The 19,050-nt window shown below is 33.8% G+C and overlaps 1 long non-coding RNA gene across 4 annotated transcripts; it reads right to left on the bottom strand.

Moving 5' to 3' along the window:
• Positions 1-1,173: 1,173 nt before the first annotated feature.
• On the bottom strand, positions 1,174-13,064 carry LOC131049230 (uncharacterized). Of its 4 annotated transcripts, XR_009359414.1 has the most exons (6): positions 10,786-13,064; positions 10,525-10,621; positions 8,291-9,957; positions 7,976-8,159; positions 6,068-6,185; positions 1,174-1,575 (listed from the first exon to the last, which is right to left on the bottom strand). It is a non-coding gene; the product is annotated as an uncharacterized LOC131049230 (long non-coding RNA). The 4 variants fall into 4 exon arrangements; XR_009106682.2 differs by having other exon boundaries at positions 7,976-9,957; XR_009106681.2 differs by lacking the exon at positions 1,174-1,575 and adding an exon at positions 4,836-5,119 and having other exon boundaries at positions 7,976-9,957.
• Between the last annotated feature and the right edge of the window lie 5,986 nt (positions 13,065-19,050).

The following is a 19,050-nucleotide window of genomic DNA, read 5'->3' as shown; positions in this document are numbered from 1 at the left end:
CAGTGAGCATGAAGTTTGTAATGAAGTTTGGATAGAGGAATAGAATCACCCCACACCTGAATCACAACTGCCAAAGCCCGAAGATCATGAGCCTTCTTCCCCAAAATGGCATCTGAGGCATCAATCAACAGGATCGGAATCGAAGCAAGCTAAGAGGGCAATTCCAAATTCTGCAAATGACCTCCTGAGTCCTTTGAAAGTGGTTGCAATCAATAATTATTATAGATGTAAGACTGCAATGCGTAGGATATAATATTCTGCAATCAATAATTATTATTAAAACAAGATATAAGACTGCAATGCGTAGGATATAATATTTTTGAGTCATTCTTACAACAGCAAATCTCCTCCTCTTCTATCAAAATCAGCTACCTCGAACACTCCTATCTCCCTCTTTTTCTAATCCCCTCCAAAAATTCTCCAACCACTAATTTCTTGTGTAATAACCTATCCACATTGGAAGATCAAGTAACAATTGCAACTCCCAGCCAAACAATAAATGCACCATTCTATATAAATATAAACTTCCAGGTAGCTTCTGTAATTTACAATCTTTTATAAATGCACCATTCTATATAAAATCTTAAGAAAGCAAAATAAATGGGTCGCTTGGCTCTACACAATATAAGGCACTATTTTAATACAGAATGAAAGGAAAGCGTACCCATCATAAGAAAATCTTATAAATTTAAAGGTTTACAATCATGCAACATTGCCTTCATACAGTTGTCAAAAGGTCCGGGTATAATTATTTTTATTTTTTTGTCAGGTGGTTACAATTTAATTTATAAATTTAGTTTCTAATCGTGATTTTCCCTCTTAATATATTGGAATAAGTTGTTTATTTGATGATTTTATTTCTCTATTTTGTTTCTCAGATGCAGCTACATTAATATAACTAGCTAAATGAAAAATAGACAGGAGAATTTGACAAAATGAACTTCAAAATTTATATACAAAATATAAATGAAAGGAGTTTAAATTTTCAGTGTTTTTTAGTGCAATGTTTGATGAGTTAGGAAAATATAAATAAAAAGAGTTTATATTTTTACTTGTGAAATTATTGTTTTTTTCTTTAAATTTGTTTTTAATATTTTTTAATAAATTTGAAACATTTGTACGCTATATTTTTTCATTTAAACATCATAATAATAAATTTAGCAAGCTCCCCATTATAATATAACTAGCGGTTGGACCTGAAAAAGGTCCAATTTGTACTGCTGATAGCAATTAGACCTATTGTTGTTATCTCTTGGTTCTTTTCCCTTTGAAGATAAAAAATTATGGAGTACGAACATTCACAAAAGTGGCTAATAATTAAAACCTGATGACTAAATTTGTAGCTATTTCATCATGCAAACAAACTCTTATTTGATTCTGAGGACAAATCCCTAGAATCAACCCTTACTGTAATGTTGAACAAAATGCTAGTTGAAGAAATTTGGTTCTACCCCATGAACAGGCAAAGAGCCCTTAATGCCTCCAACACCAAGAGCCACGAGACACACACCAGTGTAGAGAATTATAGCTTGTCCACCTTCCACCTGCTTACAAATCCCAGCTTTTGATGGATTCCTGCATATTTCATGAACATAACATCATAATCTAAACAAGTCTGAATATTTCATGGATGTACACTAAGAATGAAAATAAGCTGCACAATTCTAGAGAAGCCTGAAGAGAAAGGCTATCGAAGAAGGCAAGTATGTGGGGAAAAGATTTGATGAAAAGTCTTTCGAATCTTTTAAACAGACAATATCATCAAACATTACACAAAATCCTTTCCAGTCATAACTATATTTTCCCTTAAGACTACCAATTGATAGTACAACAATCAATACACTTTGTAGCATATGGATAATTTAACGAAGTGGTCAGCAACCACAAAAAAATTTAAAAATGAAGATTGGAATTTGGAATGTAACAAGCTAATCTCAACAAGTGAGACAAAAGCAGCGGCCATCATATCAAATGCTTGTCTTGCATCAAATATGGGTGCTCCCCATTGGAATGGATAGGGAACCCTTATCCTACAGAATTAGAAGAATTACAGAGTGAAAACTGGTTTCGAAGGAAATGAGATTGAACACAAAAACTTTGTAACCCTAAAGAGAGTAAGAATGTAAACAGTAACCCAGCCAACATAAATGCTCATTTTCTAAATTTTAAAATCACATGTTAATAGTCTCATTCAAAATTGGCTACCTGCAAAATAACATTACAAAAGGAACCAAAAACTTAAATGACTTCATCATATGGAAGTTTGTTTATTTAAGTAAAATCATGCAATTGAACACTGGTTGTATTGAATTAGAAAGTTTGTAAAACCAGTAAAATTCATCTAGGGAAAACTCCCTACTCACTTGAATAAGAAAATTCACAAATTCAATGGCCCAATTATTAATTGGCTTAAAAGTTTTCTAAATCTTCTACTAGTAAACCATTTCAATGAGATGCTCTCTCCATTCAAACTTAATTAATATCTCTCAAAGCAAAAGTATGCATTTAAGTCTTGCTCCACCCAGTTTCATTGCATGCAAATTATTTACCAATGGCTCTACTGCCTCAACGAACTTGAAAGGTGTGTACAACCTCTAGCTTAGATTACTCTCCAAGTGACCAATTCAAATAGCAATAAGCCACACAAGGTCTCCTAGATTTGGGGGTTCCACAATCATGTAACCCATCAATGATCCTTAATTAAGGATTATATGAATTAAGTGTTACTGAAACAAAATGACATTTCACTTAAGTAGTATTCATTCTAGCTGAATATTATAAGCAAGTAACCAGAAAGCGAAGTTCCCACTGATGGTATATTTGGTGTAAGCGAAGTCTGAGATCACATCTTTGGAATAAAATCCAGTTAGAAAAGGAAATCCAATTGCGGATGGGCTGCCTATGGGCATCATGGCGTAGGTCAAGGGTATCGAGCTGCACAGCAAGTTGGGTTGAGTGATGGATAAAGAAAGACAAGCCATCCTATGGAGATTTTACACACATATTGTTAATTTTGTGCCCTAGATCAGTAATCAGATTTATGTCTTTTAATTATGCCCTAGTTTGTTAATCAGATTTGTAATATTTTATTAGACCATAATTCAGTAAACTCATAAATGAAACAAGTAAACAAGAGAAACGCAAATACCCTGGGAAAACCTCCAAGGAGGAAAAACCCAGCATTAAAGACCCACAGGTCAAATTATATATTCTCTCTTAATTGCACAAATATAATACTTAGCTTGCTTCTCTAGATCTGATCCCTTTTGTATGTCAGATCTGCACTTCTAAGCACTTCAAGTCTACACCAAAAGAGGCCTATATCCTCTTGGACAAGTTCGCACAATCCTTGACAAGTTCGCACAATCCTTGGATAAATTCGCACTTTTATTAGCAGAGCTAATTCGCTGATTGCATTGAAGATTAAATTGTGTTTGCACTTTAACTTTATTTATATGGATCTTTTGACCAAGGTCGGCCTCAACCCTTTTTGGCGCCAATTTATATTTTGTGGCGTGAGTCCTTTTTGGTGTAGTGTGGAGGATGGGGCTGGACTTGTCTTGGGGCCACGCTACCCCTTAAGGATAGGACCCAGTCCTAAATGGCTTCGGATGTTGCCTTAAGGCAATCCGAACCCATCTTTCCCTAGTTATAAACAACACATATTGTGTACACGTGCTTAGGATTGTTGTTAGAATATTAGCTGTGAAGGTATTAGGTTTCACTTTCATATTTAGAGATAAGATTAGGTTTCTGTTTAACCCTTTGTGAATAGAGAGAGGGATTTTCTTTCATTTTGGCAATTTCTTTGTGGAAATTGATTTATTACATCATTTGACTAAAATAGAGAGAAAAACTGATTGGTGTAAATATGTTGGAAGCAATTTGCTTGTAGAGCCTTCATGAAACTCCTTCAAGCGTTAAAGCTTTATCGCCTTCACATGGGAGATTACTGGTCCTACCTATCACTGTTCAATTTACCCGGTCACTAGGGAGAGGAAGGTCTGGTCCTATCTTCGATAAATCGGTCTGGTCCTACCTTGTATGGAAGGTTTGGTAAGAAGCACACAAATGATGTTGTTTCTACCAAAACTATAGTCATGACACCTACCTTCCTAACAACCCAAGACAAGCTAAAGTTAGATACCATTCTCAATATTCAAAATAAATACAAATATAGGAAACCCCAAATAGTTGATTGTACATCTTCAATAATCAATATTAGTCTTGCACTTCACAAAATCAGCCAACCTATAGGTGACCCTGACGAGAACCTCAAAATGATAGTTTATGTGGATCTCATCATCCAAACCACCTTTATTAGGCCCATTCAGCCTAATCAATCTCTAAAACATGCGAATCAAACCTCTCATTATACCAATTTCTTCTTGAATGTCAACAATATGCCTTTAGGCCATGACTTATTGGATCAAGAGGATCTCATGCTGCTTATGGAGCTAGTTTCAAAGAGAAATTCTTAATCAAAAGAGCCATGGTGGACAAAGGATCAACCCTTAACATCATTATCACTAAACTTTTAAAATAGGATTGGTCAAAGCTCTCTCAAGACCTTGGCATACCAAAATTGGTGTCAACGGTACAACTGCTCTCCTTTTACATTATGCTCTCTATCATATTAGGACCTAAGATTTTGGCAGCTAAATTTCACATTTCAGATAGAATCCTTTCTTACAATATGCTTCGAGATTAGCCTTGTATACATTAGATGCAAGCCATCCCCTCAACCCTCTTTCAATAAAAAAAAATTATGCAATGAAAAAATATCCATTTAATCAAAATCAACAAAACCCATATCATTACCATGAAGAAACAGGTTAATAACCATCGAGACCAACTCTCGAACTGTCCAACCAAGTATAGGAAGTGCATTACATTGAAGTCATTTAGGTCAAAAACTCACATTAAAATTACATCTTCCAACATCAAACATGCTAAAAATAGTTAAGATTATGAAACATGAGGAATAGTAGCCTTTATCTAATAAGCCCGGTTATCAACAAAAACATGAGAAACTCACTAGGCATCATCAAGTTCATGGCTCTAATGAACAGACTAAGCCAGCCTTCGGCAAACGAACTTATTAACTGTGTACATCCATCTGCAAACATGTTGATACCATCTTATCAAGTTATCAACAGCCTCCACAATACAACTTATGTAGAAGACTAGTTAAAACTTAAAAGAGATGCGGCTACCTTTCTAGGAAAAGCATGGTATGCCTGGAAATAATTTATACAGATAAATATCTAATCTTGATATACTTGATCTTAATTTCATGTCATGTCTCCAGTATTGTTCTGCATAGTACACACTTGTGCCTCCCTCTAAGTCTTGCGATATCAATTTGATGTTGCAAATTGCCCATGCCCTTCTTACCATGACATACAATTTTTCAGAAGTAAAGCTTACATTCATATTTTCATTTTATAAGCAGAGCTATGCAACTAATTGACGCTATGTCCTCAAAATTTGTTAAATTTATCGGCTTGCTGACAAATTCCATCAAAACGACTATGCCTTACAGATTCCACTTCTGAAATTTTTTCATTTTAATTGACATGTGTTTCTGTTTATTAAGCATGCATGATATGCGAATTACTTTCAATTTATGCCTTGAAGGCATGGGAATCATCAGTATCTATTTTAAGTAAGTAATCATTAGCCTAGGCAAAGAAGAATGTATTAAATACTAATGTGAGCAAACAAAATGTCATTGACAATGAGAATTTCAAGTTTGGATTCATATGAACAAGTAAATATAAAAAAAATGTGTTCAATTATTGCGATCGAAATAGTGATGTTAACATCGCCTTTGCAGGTACCAATCTACTCGTGCAGGCATATCTTTGAAAGTCTCAGTGTAGCCTTTGCTAAAATACTTAATGATGACAAATCCAGAAAAGCATGGCCCTTGAAACTCAAACACATGTATGTTGTACCATCATAAAATGTAAAGCAACGAAGGCCATTTTCTACTGTACTGGGTAGTCAAAATTTACTCTTATATGCAAAATAGAGGAATAAACATAGTTTCTTAAGTGCTCACCTAGCCTGTCAAGCGAGACACCAATTCGGAGTGCGAGACATTCTCATATGATCTAGGCTGTAAATTTCTACCAAAACGCACCACTACAGGAGCACACAGGAGTAAATGATCTTCGGTTCTGTGTCAAACAATTTTAGTGCCTGCATAAGATCACTCAAACCGAAACAACAGCACAAATAAAAATAAATCTAAAATGGATATGTACAAAACCCTTGCGGAAATAAATCAAAACAAGTTACAGCTAAGGAAAGCTATATTTAAAGCCAGACACGGAACCATAGAAGGCCAAGGTGAATAAAAAAATCGTTACAGCGCACCCAATTATTATGCACAAAACCTAGTTTATTTATACTGGCATCTTAAGCATGGGCGTACAACTATTTCTTTCGTTTGGAAAACATATTCAATTAAGTGTTTGTATGAATTTAGGTTAACATAATTAAAATCTTGCAGTTCACGCTTGCAGTAAAAGGTTAAAAATAAAAAGCAGGGGATCTTTTGATTACAGGCAATCTTTTGAATTAAATTTGTGAAAAAATTGAAGTGCAAGAAAAGAATTGAAAGAGAGGATTAGAATTGCCTGGCACTTGTGCTCCGCAACTGGTCTCCTGTTAACTGAATTGAATCGAATTGTTTCAAAGAGATTTAATAAGTTGGAGATTTGAAACAACTCCAAACTACCTGGAAAAAAGACAAGTACTCTTCAGGGAGATAAAAATAAATAAAACAATGCATCCATTAATTAACAAAAAAAGACCTGCCACAGATATATCAGATCAGCCTTCATCAAGTATTCATAGAGTTCACTATTTCTCATATATCTGGCCAACACAGAACTGTGATACTCATCCCAGCTATTCGTCACAGCGTCTACAGCATCGGAGCATGCTACTCATCAATAAATCTTATATGGCTGAGACAATTATCTGAACTCAGAAAAAAAAAATTGAACCGCTGTAGGGGCTATTAAGGCTTAGATCTACGAAATTAAATTGGATGCATAAAATTAAAACGTAGGCACATGAATTTTTAAATTTTCGCAAGCTTGTTATGTATTGCTCCTTGCATATACATAAAACTCTGTTCTTTGACAAAAAACAGAACACTGGCTCTAAGGTATTAGCAAGATAATGTGCCGGTATGACAACAACAGATAAGAACGGATCTCGAAGAGTAATGACAAAATTTAAGACAAAATCGTCCAAAAACCTACTTAATTTAACAAAATGCATGAAAAGAAGAGAGAATTTAAAATGTGAAATTATTTCGATAGACCCTATCCTATCGCATAATAATCTAGGCATCCGAATATACTGAGGCAGATGTATCCACGCGACTTAAGCAAGAATTCCATTGGTGTATACCGAAAACTCCAATGAAGATCCCAAACACAAATCCGTACCATCCGCATAGCAAGATGCACAAAATTGTTCCCGAAAACAAATAATAATTACACAATCAGTACAATGTGTCCGAGATTTAAAACGCACAAAAAAAAGCTTTACAAAATTTACCTGTGTATAGCAGCATAAGGTGGCTGTGCGCAGAGGTAAAACTTTCATAGATCTAAACTAAATACTCCTAGCATCATTAAACACTTGTCGGCCGAGAGCGTGACACAGCAAAAATCGCAAGAATTTATGAGTTCATTTGAAAATGATTTTTTTCTTTTTTAAAGAAAACAATACAGTGCAACCCGCTATAGTACCGACGCTTAAAGACACCAGAAGCTAAAAAATAGCATGCATTTCAAAGCCAGCCCGAGCAAATCAAACTGCCTTTCACTACAACAAACAATATTTTCGCAGCAGATCTCAACATTCCTAAAAATACACCACACTATTTTTCGCTCGACAAAACAAAACAGAGTACCTGAAAAAGAAAATAAAAAGTAAATTGATTCCTAACCTCTCTTGTTGGAAGCGAATTGCGCAAACGAAAACAGCAATGCAGTGATTCGAACAAAATTGATTCAAGCGGTCGTTGCCAGCAATACGACTCAGGATGAAAACACAACCCGCATGCAGGCAGCCACACCAATCAACACCACAGGTGGAATGTAAACCCTAACAACGCGCCTCATCCATCAAAGCTAGAAAGAGGGAAAAAAATAAATAAGACAGAACTGTGATTGATTAGAAAGCCTTAGGATTATAATGAATCTGGATGATGGTAAGTTGGCCCCTGTTTTTCCTATTAATTAGCAACGATTTTTTTATTCACCTTGGCCTTCTATGGTTCCGTGTCTGGCTTTAAATATAGCTTTCCTTAGCTGTAACTTGTTTTGATTTATTTCCGCAAGGGTTTTGTGCATATCCATTTTAGATTTATTTTTATTTGTGCTGTTGTTTCGGTTTGAGTGAGATCTTATGCAGGCACTAAAATTGTTTGACACAGAACCGAAGATCGTTTACTCCTATGTACTCCTGTAGTGGAGCGTTTTGGTAGAAATTTACAGCCTAGATCATTTGCGAATGTCTCACACTCCAAATTGGTGTCTCGCTTGACAGGCTAGGTGAGCACCTAAGAAACTATGTTTATTCCTCTGTTTTGCATATAAGAGTTAATTTTGACTACCCGGTAGAGTAGAAAATGCCCTTCGTAGCTTTACTTTTTATGCTGGTACAACATACATGTGTTTGAGTTTCAAGGGCCATGCTTTTCTGGATTTGTCATCATTAAGTATTTTAGCAAAGGCTACACTGATACTTTCAAAGATATGCCTGCACGAGTAGATTGGTACCTGCAAAGGCAATGTTAACATTACTATTTCGATCGTAATAATTGAACACATTTTTTTTTTAATTTACTTCGTTCATGTGAATCCAAACTTGAAATTCTCATTGTCAATGACATTTTGTTTGCTCACATTAGTATTTAATACATTATTCTTTGCCTATGCTAATGATTATCATGCATGCTTAATAAACACAAACACATGTGTTGATAACTTGATAAGCTGGTATGAACATGTTTGCAGATGGCTGTACACAGTTAACAAGTTTGTTTGCCTAAGAAGGCTGGCTTAGTCTGTTCATTGACCCATAACAGCTATCGCCCCCCACAATATAGTTGAGGCAGAGTCCCCATTTGACGGCTAAGCGTAGAGGGAGCATAAGTACCAGCAGGTATTTGACTGCATACAGACATATCGATTCTGATACCATATTCATCAATCAGACTCGTCAGTTAGGTAGCTCTTCTATAGTTTAGTGTAAACGATATCCATTAGCTCGATCAACGGATTGAGAACGAATAAGGAGTTATTTACTGGAGAAGGAATAAGATGGTCAAAGAAATACTTGGTAACATAACCAGAGCATTTTTCAATTTTTAATCGCCTTTTTCATCAATTGGCTAATTTCCACAGAATCTATTAGCCGATATGTACATTTTATAAGAAATAAACAACCATCTTATGCACAACATATCTACAAAGTTATTAGATTTTAGAAAATAGGCCAAATAGTAAGCCTTTGTTCTTTCTCAATATTAGCATATTAATTACTGTGCGTTATTATATTTTTTAGAAATCATGTACATGTAAAAGCCCAGTCGATCCTTAACATGATTTTCCCTGATTAGGATTGCATCAAATTTTCTCAGATAGACAATTTTGAAATTGGGTAATTGTAGCTTAAGTAGGGTATTCAGATTCAGATCCGGTTCATCAAGTGAGAGATGCACAGCAGCAACACCCCCAATCTTTAGGGTTCTATCCACTTCAGCTGGAGGAAATGCAGAATATTTAACATCCAATTCAAAATCAAATGAGTTATAAGGAAATCTGGCTTTCTGGATATCTTCTTCAAAAATCTAATCAAAACCATCAATTCCCAAAATTTTTTTCTCAGACACTGTTCCAACTCCAATGCAGAGGGCCTGTGCAGCTGTAGTGCACAAAAAAAATCATAAGTTAGTTAATATAACAGAAATTTCAATAAGCGAAAATAGGGTTTTAGATTTGCCTCATCCATCAAAGCTAGAAAGAGGGAAAAAAATAAATAAGACAGAAATTACAGTAAAAGTCCAAAACTTAGTTGCATGTAATATACAGTGAAATCTAAAACATCATCATACAAATTCTAAAATCTGTATGATTAAAATTTGACCTGAAAAACCCTAAAAATCACAGCTTTAGCTGATAGAAGAAAAGCAATTACAGTAAAAAGTCCAAACCTAAGACATTATCATACAATCCTAAATGTATCTGTTTGCATAACATATGAGTGAACAACGATAATTTAATCTGTTGCTAGAGAAAATCAACAGCAACTGAGCTTTGAACTGGAGCATGCAAAATAAGTGTGGATTGGAATTGACGCTCCAAGCCTCGACAGGTCAAATCAAACATATTACCAGCAACTTCTCATAGGCCCATTCTTTGTAAAATGTCAGCAATTTAATTTAAAAGCTGCTTAATTCTACAAATAAACATTCAAAACCAAATGTATTACATTATAGCAGCTGTACGACTGGCTCCAGGTGTCGTCGACGTCAAGACAGCATTCTGCCACCTTCTCAAACATTTCAGATGTACATAAGCTTGTGTTCCTGCATAAAAACCCAAAATGCTACAATGGGAATCCATAGGCCCACTTTGTAAATACAAAAACTCACACAGTTAGGGCACCGCTCAACAAACTACAATTCCCAAATATTCTACTAAGTCAGGCACTTAAAAAAAAACTACAACTCGCATATGATCAGAAACACACCGCTGCAAATACAAGGTGATATCAAACGCTACTCTGCCAATAAACCAGCTTCACCCAGCACAGAAATTGGAGTTGATTCCAAGCAAATTCTGCCGATTGGATCAAACTGCTCACCCCCTGTCATTTTCTCTTCATACAGGTAAACCTGAAATAGAATGTTAAGCTTATATGACATGGATAATTTTTAATTTTAAAGGCAAATGTAAATAAAAATTTAATTTTCTCTTCAGCTGCCTCTGCTCTTCCCCCCGGGAGGCAGGGACCCATACAAGCAGGACAGAACGTGCTTAGCGCTATGGGTGCTGCTTATTCCGATGCTATTGCTTTGCTTTGGTGCTGATTCAACTGGCCGGGGCCCGGGATGGGTGGGGAGCTACTATAGTTGCAATAGACGACATTTTCTTCACCAATAAGCCAACGTTTTGTATAAAACACATGAAATGGATTTAAAAACATTGAAAATTTCCAATCATGATTTCTGCTATGTCTAATACCAGAACTGACAAAATTCGGCTAAAAACATCATCCAAATGACAGAATTAAATACATCCATCAAAGGAAAAATGCTTCTTTCCAAATACATTCATGGCCCATGTCATATTGGGAATTACCCGGTTCAGAACATACAAAACGTCAGATTTTTCGGTCATTTTTCTCTCCTTACCTGACTTGTTTTCCGGCTTCTTCCTCTATAATGCCTGTGAAGTGCACTTGCATACTAACATGCTTATTTGTAAACAGGCGGACTGTCCCAATCACCCCATATAATTTTCAGAGGGGTTTTCAGTTTTGAAATGAATGTGCATCAAATCACAGCTTTAGCTGATAAAATAAAAGCAATTACACTAAAAGTCCAAACCTAAAACATCATGATGCAAATTCTAAAATCTATATGGTTAAAATTTGACCTGCAAAACCCTAAAAGTCACAGCTTTATCTGATAGAAGAAAAGAAATTGCAGTAGAAGTCCAAACCTAAAACATCAATAGTGGTCATGCCATTACAAAACCTTCCTGTAGCGCCGCCGCCTTCAAAATCTATACCGTATGGGAAAAAGTTGGCTTTGGCAAGAGTAGTTATGTAATTGTTATTGCCATTGTCTGTAATTGAATCTCCAAAAATAAAAAGAGCAGGAACTTGGGGTTCCTCCCCATGTACCCCAACAATAAGAAATAAGTAAGTAACCAATACTGCTGCAGCATTGGAACTCATATGAGCACCCATTTCTGTCAGCTCTAAAATAATTCTCAGACCTGAAGTATATGACCAGCAGTGCAGAAACAGAAATCAAATTAATCTCTGATCTTCCCAGGCTGATACACAGAAATCCCATTTTGAATAAGGCAGAGACAGGGGCATTAAGTACTCAATTCCCATTCAATGTGACCAACTAACTTGTAGCCTTGGGAAACCCATTGCCGTTTTCTGTCTGCAATCTACCGAAGCCATCTGTGTAATGTATTCTTGAAAGTTGTAACAGTGCAGAGTTGAATTTCTCAAGCTGCTCAACGATCAACAAGTCATTACATTGTAAGCAGAGCACCGCTACAAGCAGTTGTTCAGGCACAACCCTAATAAATGTGCCCATTCCAGAGCGTGCTTACCTTCACTATTTGTAGCGTAGCACAGTTCTGTGACAAGCAAGAGCATAGAGGGGGATAAGTCTATCCAGTTTACTTTGATCTGGTTTATATAGATTACCCGTTCCTTGTTACTATTGAACTCTCTTGATTGAGATCGAGACCACAAATAAAGCATAGAAGCATAGATAGCTGTGGGAGCAACACAGTTCCAAAGCGAGCAGTTGATCCATCATTTATTAACTGTTGGCGAACACACCCAAGCCCCTTCGCTATGCTACAGACAGTTGTTCAGGCATAACCACTGCAACTGCTTTAACTTGCCAGTTACAAGCTGTGCACAACCCGGAGACTCCCAATCCGGATATTGATTGCTGGTTAGGGGGTGGGGTATTGTCCTACAATTTTTGCTCGCTTAATCACCTTTTTTTGTACCTTGCAGATAAAGATTGGTATCTTCCCCACAATGATACTATCAATAGCTTTTGTTGATAAATTCCAATGAATACTTGCTCATTCCAAAATAAATAAATAAAAAACAAAATATTGTAGGTATATAATATTCTCTTATTGCATCTTTATATTCTTTACTTTTGTTAGTAGAACTTCCTTTATATACTTCTACCGTTCAACTATTTTTCCTTTGCCTTCTTCCTATGCAACACTAACAGTTGCATTGTTTTTCTTTTGTGCTAGGTTCCAGTACCATTGCGGCTCTTCTGGAAGCATTCTTTTCAGACACATACTTCACTTAGTTGTATCTATTAATTGTCATGAAAGCCACACAAAAATAAGTTGTTTCAGACGTTATCATTGCCTGTTATGGCCAATGTGGAATGCTTGTTATTATATAGTTTTTGTAACTTTCAAACATAGTATTATGATATTCAAAATTGTAACTATACTCTTTCACAAATTAAAATGATATTACTTCACCTCTTTGTATATACTTCTCCAAACTACAATACTATAATACATTCATATCAAATTGTTCCCTTTTATTATGTGCTTCAAATATTGCAAAACTTTCAAATTGTCTACAATTTTTTTTTCTCTCTGTCTACTTGTCATATTTCCTAACAATCAATAAATCAGACTCATATTAATAATCTACTTTAGCCTTTCTCTTTTACTTGCATGGTTAATCAAACTTTCAAACTCCTATTGATGATCACAATTAATTTACTTTTGATAAAAAAGGTTTCTAAAGGAGAATGTATAAAATTTACATATCATGCTTATACTCCTTCATACTTTATAGTGCTTTGTACTTATAATTCTTCTTTTAACTTATTGTTTTTAAATTTTCACAAACATTTGTACAATCAAACTTTCAAAACAATAACAATTTTCTTACTACTCTACAATAAAAAGACACTTATTAATTCACAAAAAAAACACAACTTAAAATATAGGTCTCCAAATTAATTATACTTGAACATGATACAGAACAATTACTCACACTTGTCTAAATACAACTCCCTATTATATCTCTGCATGAACTAAATTATAAAAAAAAATCTTAGTCTTCCAAACACCATTTCAGCTTGTGAGCATAGACGAATCCCACAACGTAATTGTACCCTATAAATTTTAATAACATTTCTACATTAAAACTTGCAAGGAAAAAAGATTCTTAAAAAATTATTCATGACTTATAACACACTTAACATTTTACAATAAAACAAAACAAATAATCCACTTTATTAATCAGTTTCTAATTTCCTTTAGAATTGTGCAAAACATAGTATCACTTTGTTTCTAAAGAAATCACTAGTTTACCCCTCTTATCAACCTACACAATAAAGAAAAACTAAATACTTGCAAGGTGCATTGCATTTTAGCTTGAACCAAAAGAAAAAACACCTTTCAAAAACCCAAAATAAAATGAAAATCACCTTTTTAATAAACCTACACTTGCAAACTTTCCCTCCAATGCAAAAAATTACATCCTTCCATCATTAAAAATCTACATAAAATATTAACACAAGTCTACATGCTTCCCTTTCATAAGCATAACGGAAAAATACATACCATTGCCTTTGTTTAATACAACAAAACCAATAACAAGCCCATGACTAAAATAAATATACAAAAAACAAACATAGCGTGCCAAATTAAGATGTTAAATTACACATAACCAGCCTCCCCAACTTCCCTAAAGAAAATTAAAATTTTGCTTCTCCCTATCGTCTTTCGTTGCATGCAAACCATGCAACTGCTAGTTAATACCTCATTCTCATTCCTCCTAAAGTTTTATTTATTTTAATAAATCAAACTTTACTCCAACTTTATTCTTAATCCTAATTAGTGAGGCTAATTTTGTGATTCCTACAAACATATCTTCTAATCTCCTAATTAACCTAACTAACCCTAAGCCTATACCATGCCTTCCCATCCCCATCCCCCATGTCATCACCGTCCACTCAAACGGACTACTCCATGCCTTGAAAAGGAAGGTGGTTTTTATGTTTGTTTTATTTGTTCATTTTTATATGAAGTTTTTTTTATATTTATATAATTATTTTATTTATTTTTTTATATGAATTTTTAAATGTGTATATAATATTTTTTATTGTTATAATATTATTTATTTAATAAATTTATTAAATTATAATGTTTAAATTTTAAGCAGATCTATTAAATAAATAATTTTAAAATTTACTTAAACTTAAAATATAACTACAAAAATTTACTTTAAAATTATAATGCTTAAATTTTAAGTAAATTTTTATAGTAATTCTTTTTTCATAATTGTTTATTTTTAAAAAATATTTTAAATTTAATAAACAATTATGAAAAAAAATATTACTATATACAATAGATAAAATCAACTATGGTTATATTTTAATTAGAGTTAGAGTTCAACTAGGGTTATATATATTTTAATTAAAGTAAGAGTTCAATTAGGGTTTAATTATGATTCAAGTTGGGATTACCATTATTTGATATATCTTAGGGTTAGGGTCAATTTTAGGGTTCAAATAGAATTAGGGTTACCATAAAAATTATAATGTTTAAGTTTTAAGTAAATCTAAAAAAATATAACTCTACTTTAATCTTAAATTTTTATGGTAACTCTAATCCTATTTGAACCATAAAATTGACATAACTTGAATGATAAGTAAATGTTTCCTAATTGAATTCCAATTTTAATTAAAATATAACCCACTTGATCTATTGTATATAGTAATATTTTTTTCCATGATTGTTTATTAAATTTCAAAGATGTTATAAAAATAAACAATTATGAAAAAAATTACTATAAAAATTTACTTAAAATTAATTTTATAGACTTACTTAAAATTTAAGTATTATAAGTTAAAGTAAATTTTAAAATTATTTCTTTAATAAGTTTCCTTCAAAATTTAAACATTATAATTTAATAAATCTATTAAATAAATAATATTAGAACAATAAAAAATTATATATAATTAAATTAAAAAATTATGCATATTTATTTACACAACAAGAAAATATAACAATAAAAAATATTATATACACATTTAAAAATTCATATAAAAAAAACAAATAAAATAGTAATATAAACATATAAATTTTTTCATTTTTTTCTTCAAATTTGTTCATTTTTTTCTTCAATTTTCAATTGTGGTGTGGTGTGAAACTTATCTTTAATGGTTGGTTGGAAGAATATAAATACCAAAATGGATGCTAGATAGCTAATAATCCAAATAGCTTTTATGGTTTTAATCAATAATTTCACCAAAACTTTTAGTATGGAAAATAAAAATTACTTAACAAAGAAAATAAAATTAAGTAATTTTAGCATAAGAAATACTATATAATTTTAATATAAGAAATAACAAAATGATTTTAACATATAAAAATAAAAATTACTTAACATAGAAAATCAAAAGTTTCTTAAAATAAAAAATAAGTAATATAAACTATTTTAACATAAGAAATAAATAAATATTTAGAAAAAATAAACTATTATTTATAAGTATTTAAATAAATTAAAATAATATTATTAAAATTTATATATAATATATATATTGTAATATACTTTTTATTAAAATAAATAAAAAATTATAAAATTAAAATTTAAACATATAAATTATTATTAAAAAATTAAATATATAATTCATTATTTATAATATTTATTATTTTACTCATCATAACTTTTAAAAAATTAAAACATAATAAATAAAAAAAACAAAGATAAAAGTTACTTAACAATAAAAAATATTATATACACATTTAAAAATTCATATAAAAAAACAAATAAAATAATAATATAAACATATAAAAAACTTCATATAAAAATGAACAAAAAAAATAAAACAAACATAAAAAAAAAACCTCCTCCTTTTCAAGGCATGGAGTAGTCCGCACAACAATCGAGACATCTCCGTTCCCGAGAAAAAAAAATTAAAAACATTTTGATGGGACTGTTTGAGTGGACGGTGATGGCATGGGGGATGGGGATGGGAAGGCATGGCATGGGCGGGCCGTTTTGTCCTCTGTGTAGCCATTGCCGTTGAATTTGACATAAATTGTTTAATGCACGTTATCTCTTTCCTTATGTCTCCCTCGCATCCTAATTTGGGCGGGGCATTTGGGCAAGTGCAAAGAAAGTTTAAATTTAGCTGGCGGACTAGCACCCCGTCTCCTTTAAACAATTTTAATTATAGTTTTTATAGATTTTATTTACTAGCGGTTGGACCTGGAAAAGGTCCAATGTGTAACGCCGATAGGAATTCATCAATAACTTGCAGATGTAGCGTCAACTGTGCTTATTTTGCAAGTTAAAACTCTAAAAGAGCCAGAGCCAGTGCTGATAAGAACCTAAAAGCATAGTGGCAAGTTGACTCTAAAATGACAGAACATACATCTAGGGGTGTTGTAACAAGGTCATCGCCTCGCTTTGAACTTCTCCCACGAACACAAACTCGTTCCCAGTACAAGAAAATCACATAGAAGTAACTGCATTCTAGGAACCCAAACATGGTCACTTAGTTTAAAGACCAACTTAGCAGAGACCTCATGAATGCCTTAAGTTGTTAGATAATACAAGATCTTATTCAGGTGTAATATTTGACTTTTTTTCCACTCTTAAAAGTTGTTTCTTTTGTGGGATTTCAAATCAACACACAAATGCTAGATATGATGTACATGCATGCTTTCTTTTGAGACAGTTAAAGGAGAAGCGAAAGTGCTAATTGAATATGGTAATTTCAGAATTTGTTATGTTTTTTTGTTGGAGTGGTATTCTTAGAACTATGTAAATCTTATAGTTGATGTGCATATTTCAATGTCTTTAACATTATTGATATTGATAGTATATGTATTATTGAAAATATTAAATTTGAAGTTTTTATAATAATATTAATTATAATATACATTTTGATACAACAATAATGTTTTTGATTAATGAAAAAGCAGGTTTTGAAGGGGCCCCAAAACCCTTTACAAGCAAGACTTAAACAGCAAAGCCACGAGAAACAGAGAGAAACAGAACCAAAGGAAAAAACCAGCGGAAAATCGAGGAAAACCCACAAAAGCCCCTAAAAGCCAGTAGGCCATCCAGGAATCAGATTTTATCCAGGGCTTTAGCTAGGGTGCTACTAATTTCTTGCAGCTCTTTGATGTTGTCTTTGAGGTTGGGAGGGTCCTTAACCGCAGCAGCCACAACTTTCTTGATACTGGCCCTAGTTCTCTTCGCAGTTCCGCCTGCCGGGGTAGCATCACCACCACTTCCAATCTGGATGGTCTCCTCCTCCAGGTCAAGATCCACAACTGGTTTAGGAGTATGGTAAAAGACCTTGGTAATGTCTTCCAGATTTTTGGTGACAACAGAGAGGATACTTGGGATAATTCCCATCAGATTTTTCATCGCTTCTTTTCCCTCTTCCAGCGATTTTACCTTATTCTCCATTTCCTGCTTCCAATTAATATGCTCTCTGTTTTCATCCTCCCTCTTTTTATCCGAATTTATCCCTTGCTTCTCCAAGTTTTTTAGGGTTTCATAAGTCCATTTGTCGAAATTCATTCTACCCTCCGTGAGCTTCTTGAGATTATCCAGGATAAGCCCCTCACCAGCACTTTCCTTGTCCTGGCTATCCCTTTCCTCAGTCAAGTTCTTCTCGGAGCCTTTGTTTTTTTCCTTCTCAGAATTAACTTCGGTTTCCTCATTATCCTTGGGAGCCGTCTCCTCCATCAGATGGCTATTGTCCTTACCAGGGTGATCACTTAGAATAGAGCTATCTTGACCAGGCTCGAAATCTCCACTTTCTTCCTCATTGCCCATCTCCTCTTCCTTCCAGCTGTCTTCACCGTTAGAGTCGTCCGTCTCCATACCACTGCTTTCCTTGACAATGTCCTCAGTTTCCAACCCGGGGGAGCTTTTCCTTTTTTTGCTGGATGACACCTTCTCCTTGCTAGTATCTCCCTCTTCCATCCTCCTTTTACTTGGGGAAGCGGAAATCCGCTTATTTTCCCGCAGAGCGAGGGTTTTGCAATGCTCATAGATGAGCAGCAGGAGCCCGTAGTGGAGAATCAAGCTAGAAGGGTTAGTCATGTGCTTGTTCAGGGACCTGGAGAGGGATCAAAAAAGGTAGTAGGGCAAAGACACATTTTGTCATATCTGAAATGGTTCAAGAGCACGAAGTGGTAGGTGTGGGCCCTGGAGAAACGGCCTTCAACTGTAATATACTCCATGATT

The sequence above is a fragment of the Cryptomeria japonica genome, chromosome 11 (assembly GCF_030272615.1).
Source record: "Cryptomeria japonica chromosome 11, Sugi_1.0, whole genome shotgun sequence".
Lineage (NCBI taxonomy): Eukaryota > Viridiplantae > Streptophyta > Pinopsida > Cupressales > Cupressaceae > Cryptomeria > Cryptomeria japonica.
This window is presented reverse-complemented; position numbering and strand designations above follow the sequence as displayed.